This window comes from Sorex fumeus, unplaced genomic scaffold (assembly GCF_029834395.1).
Source record: "Sorex fumeus unplaced genomic scaffold, SorFum_2.1 ptg000046l, whole genome shotgun sequence".
Lineage (NCBI taxonomy): Eukaryota > Metazoa > Chordata > Mammalia > Eulipotyphla > Soricidae > Sorex > Sorex fumeus.
The window spans coordinates 13,002,343-13,007,439 of record NW_026606103.1 but is presented as its reverse complement, the minus strand read 5'-3'; the positions used below and the strand labels follow the sequence as shown (position 1 = coordinate 13,007,439).

The 5,097-nt window shown below is 56.5% G+C and overlaps 1 pseudogene; it reads left to right on the top strand.

Annotated features, from left to right (window-relative positions):
* Window positions 1-425: 425 nt before the first annotated feature.
* LOC130031238 (NUT family member 2G-like) lies at window positions 426-4,667 on the top strand (annotated as a pseudogene).
* Window positions 4,668-5,097: the final 430 nt, after the last annotated feature.

Sequence of the window (5,097 nt, the reverse complement as noted above, 5' to 3'; positions counted from 1 at the left end):
GGGCCCAAGATTCTGAGGTTTGAATTCAAACTTCACCCTCACCCACTGGGATCCTGAACGTCTGCGTGAGCAGTTCACTCTCTGATCCTGGTCCTGATTTTTGCCGTTGTCATGGCTGATAAACTGCAGTGGCCTCTGGCCTCATCAATGGCGATGGCGTCAGGAGGAGGTAAGCCTGTGAGGGTGTCTGTGTATGTGAGAAAGTCTCTGCCACCCTGAAATCATTTGGGTTCATAGTCACCCTGACTGGGAACACCACGTTTTGAGTGGGTGAAAGAGGAGAAAGACCTGGGCTCCATAGATAGCTCACCTGTACAGCAAAGGGAGCCCAGGAGAACCTGAGGGGTCTGGGAGGGCATCCTTGGAGGTGTGTCAAATTAACTGGGGGAAGGTCATTGGTATGGACAGAGGGAGGCAGCAGGCATATGGCTGCTTTATATGTGAGTGTCCCGCTGGTGTATGGGGGAACAAGGCCATTTGTCATGTGTCTGGAGGGACTGTTTTGTGGAGGCACAGGGAAGACCCAGGCATGCTGAGTCCATGTCCCCTCCTGTGCTCTAGAATAAGTTTAGAAGTAATTAGACTTGGGCTGAGCTCAACCTGATGTGGACAGCTCAGCCCAGATGGTCCAGCCTGAACCTTGTTGAGTGAGGCTGTCTGTGTGTATTTCTGCCATGATGCGTCCTCCCCAGAGCTGGGCTGCAAGTGACTAACTGCCACAGTCAGAGCCTGACACTTCTGCAGACTTAAACTCTCTGCTGGCTGAGCCCAGCAGCTGTCTTGGGTCAGCAGGTTGGGAGACAGGTGACTTCAGTGTAGTTACGACTCAGCTTCCTGAGTTGTTCTGGATTGTTCTCCTTTTGGTGAAGTTTGTTCTTCCATGGTCTGGCATCTCATGGTGCCGCCCCAGCAAGCATTTCAGCTCTGAGGTGAAGATTGATTGAGAATTGCATACTTCCTTCACAGACAAGGGATAAATTGATGTGTGAGTCTATGTGTGATTTTATGAGAATGAGTGTGTGTTTCTGTGTGTGTGTGTGTGTGTGTGTGTGTGTGTGTGTGATATGTGGGCTTTTGCTGAGAAAAGTCTGTGAAGGTCTGTTCCTTGAGGAGAGGTGAGTGTACTGAGGCAGAAAGAGCATCGTCAGAGCAGTTGGAGACATCAGGGCCTCTGTCCTGAGCATGATGCGCACAGGCTCTGGGACGTCTCTAGGGCGAGTCTCTGCGTCAATTCCTCCTGTGTAATGATGGTTGCAGATAATTTTCTTTCCTGGCACCTGGTTTATGCCTGATGTTTATTATCCTGTATCTGCCTCTGGGATAAAGTCTTAGATTATTTAGAAGTTGTTAACAATTTTCAATCTAACACGATCAGCAGCTCTAGAACTCTGGAAACATCCCCAAGTGTCTGACTGGTGAAATCTCTGGCCATTTCCACACCTGCTGCCATCCCTGATGGAACTCTCCCAGAACACAAGAACCCTAGCCTTAGGATCTCCACGAAGTATAACCCAGCTGGAGGGGAGGGATGGCCTTTGCCCGGGACTCAGGGCTGAGACAGGGCACACCACCTCATTCCTTTCAAAGGGCCTGCTCTAGAGATGGTTGGGCCAGTGAGGCCTTGCTCCCCCCTACACCGTCTCCCTCTCACTCCCCTCCCTCCTCTCCACAGTGTCTCCTGTGCTGCTCCCAGAGATGACCATGAACCTCGGGGTCTCCGGCTCTGCATTCCGGGTCTTGCCCTTTCTCAATCCAGGGCTCCCCCAGCCACCACCCTGGGAGCCGATCCAGATGCCCCCTCTGGTGACCTCGGCCATCGCTCCTGGCAACCCTCTGGTGCTGTCACCTTTCCCCATGATGCCTGTGGTGGCAGGAGCGGCCAGCCATGGTCCCCGCGTTCCTGAACCTTGCAAGGTCATCATGCAGGTCAGCCCTGAGGTGGGGCTTGTGGAATCAGACCAGAACCAGCCTGTCACCCTGACACAAGCTTCACTCAACTGGGGGGGCCCAGAAGTTCCATCTGCTGTGAATGGGCATCCTGCACCCATCTACCTGGTGTCATCTGTGATGGAGACCGTATTGCCTACCCAAGCTACTACTGTCACCCAGGCTGAGACAGGAGACTATCCTCTTCAGGCTCCACTGCCAGTGTCCCAGGGGATTCCCATCATCCTCCCATCCAGTGGTGGACCACTGCCCCAGTGGGTTTGTGGGGAGAGTGGTCCTGCCACCACCCGGAACCAGGCATCACCTGAAACCTCCAGCAGCCCCAGTAGTGTCTATGAGAACTTTCGGCGCTGGCAGCGCTTCAAGGCCCTGACCCAGAGGTACCTTGCTCAGACTCCGGACACTGAGGCCGTTTCCTGCTTCCTCATGTAAGTCCCTCGGGTGTCCTAGACTTAATGGGAGCTTCACAGGAAGGGACTGGGGTGACCCCCATGGTAGGATCCATGACAGCATGACCTCAGGAATGCCATCCCGGGGTTTCGGCTCAAATCCCATAGTGACCAGTCATGCCCTAAAGCTTCAACTCAGTCCCCTCATCAGGGTTGGTCCCGACCTGTGGTCTGTAGGACAGACATTCTGTTCCTAAGACCAGACACAGCACAGATGCAACAGGGTTCAGACAGGCCAGGACTGCTCGGCCTTGGAATCTCATGACCTATCCCCAGAGCTGAGGGATCACACCAGCATGGCCACTGAGCTGCGATGTGGGAGGCAGAGTCAACTCAGCGCGGGGAGACCAGGCCGCCATCGGGGGTCTAGGCATGGGTGTAGGGCAGCGGGGGCTCCTGGCAGATACAGACCCTGACCGAGCCTGTCCTTGCAGCCCGGTGCTGCGCACCCTGGCCCGCCTGAAGCCCACCATGAGCCTGGAGGACGGCCTGCGCGGGCCCTGCGGGAATGGGAGGGCACGAGCAATTTTGACCGCATGATCTACTACAACATGGCTGCCAAGTAAGTCAGTCCTGGGCAGAGAGTGGGGGTTGGGGCTGGCTGCGGGACCGGCCTTTAGGGGCTGCTCCCAGATGGCCAAGGGGTCCTTGGCATCCCCGTGAGGCCCTTCCCCTGCGGAAGCTTGTCCCTCCTGGGGCCGGGACACTTCTCCCCACCCCACTCTGGGGCTCCTGACCACAGTCTGAGGGTCACAGTCCCTTATTTTCTGTGACCCTCAAAAGGCTGATGTGGGGAATCACTGGGGGTGCTGGGGTCTGTGCCCACCCATTCTCCACCCTCCTGAGGGCTTGGCCGTGAGTGTTCCCTGTCCCTACCTCATCCAGTGTGGTCCAGGCCAGCCCAACTCAATGGGGTCTGTGCTCCCCATACCAGGTTCATGGAGTTTGAGGCTGAGGAAGAGATGGAAGTGCAGAAGCTGCAGTGGATGAATGGAGTACAGGGCCTGCCAACCACTGCCCCACCCAGGCCTGAGCCTCAGGGGGCTCCAGGCCCATCGCTAGGCCAGCAGCCAGGTACCGACCCTGTTCCCCAGCTAATTTTCATAGGCCCAGGAAGGTGCTAGGGTTCCTGCCCTGCCAGGGAGCCTTCACTCTCCCGGGGACACCCAGGCCTATGCTCAGTGGCCCCCTGTTCCTGGGTTTCTCCCTCTCTCTGAACACAGCACGTTGCCTGAGGGCGTCAGACTCACCTTTGAAGTGGGGTTGGAGAACCTGGGGACACGGTTGACCCCTATTCCTTTTGAGCGCCCCCTCATCCTTCACGCAGTATGGGATTCTAGTACACACAGATGTAGACACACACCTGACCTGACCCAGCCCACAGGTATCCGTCCCCATTTCTGTGCTCAGTGCTGTGTGTCTGCGGGCAATGGACGCGGGGTCCCCTCACGTCCCTCTCTCCTTCTTCCTCCTCAGCCTGTGTCCCTAAGAAATCCAGACCCCGTGCTCGGGCAGCCTGCCCCAAGACGCACACACCACAGCGGGCCCCCCAAACCAAGGCCCCCAAGGAGATCCCCCCTGAGACCGTGCAGGAGAACATGGATATCATGGACGAGCTGCTAAAGGCTCCTGACACAGTCTGCAGGGCGCCGCTTGGCCTAAGTGCAGCAGGCAGGAAGGAGCAGCAGGAGGAAACCGGGACCTGCCCTGATGTGGGGCTCCTGAGCTATGTGTATGAGCTGTGCTCCCAGGAGGCCTTTGTCACCAAGGTGGGCTTTGGGCGCTGCTGTAGGGTGGGGAGGGCGCAGGGTTGCTTCTGTCCAGGGCTTGGTAGTGACATATTTCTACTTGTGTTTGTGTACATGTGTGCATATGTGTCTCCCTGTGTACAAACATGGCCCTAGTTTGTGAATTTCTGGGTTTGGTCAATGTGTAAACATCTCTGTGTGTCTCCATCTGTGTGCACTGTGTGGGCTCTGCGCAGAAACGTGGGGATACATGTACATGTGCCTAGAGGTGGAAGAGTGTGTGAATTTGTGTCAAGTGTGTACATGACAGAGACTTTATGCAACAGTGCAAGACCCTGCACTGTGCTGAGAACGGGTGTGTTTGCATCTTAATTCCTTCCTAGTCCTTACGAGAACCCTCACACCTGCTTCCCCCTCCCAGGTAGAGGCAGTCATTAACCCCAGCTTCCTGACGCACCTGCTCTCCCCAGAATCCCAGCTGGATCTCCTGGACCTGGCTGAGGAGCTCGAGGAGGAGGAAGGACTCACCCCCACACAGGTGAGGCACATAGGTCTCTGGGGTCCATGCAGGACCCAGGGGAATAATGTGAGGGTTTCCTGTGAGGCAATGGTTAGCGGCTCACGGCAAACAGGAGGCATTTTGCATGTGATTGCTGGAAAAGAGAACCTGAAGGGGACACAGGGGACAGGACCCAGGGCACTTAGAGCAGCAGGTGGGTCATGAGTCAGGGAGGGGCGCCCAGCACTGGGGCCTAGTCACTTGGTGCCCTCCCTGCCCAGGCCATGGCCAGGGGCCACCCTCTGAGTCCTCAGGGAAGATGAGGACATGAATATGGGGTGAGAGAAGGGTTGGCGGGGGTAAGGGCCCTTAGTGGGACAGAGATCTGGGTTTTCTACTCTGGGAGGAGTCGCGGTCACTCTCTGTCCCACCCTGCACCCCCACATGCCCACAC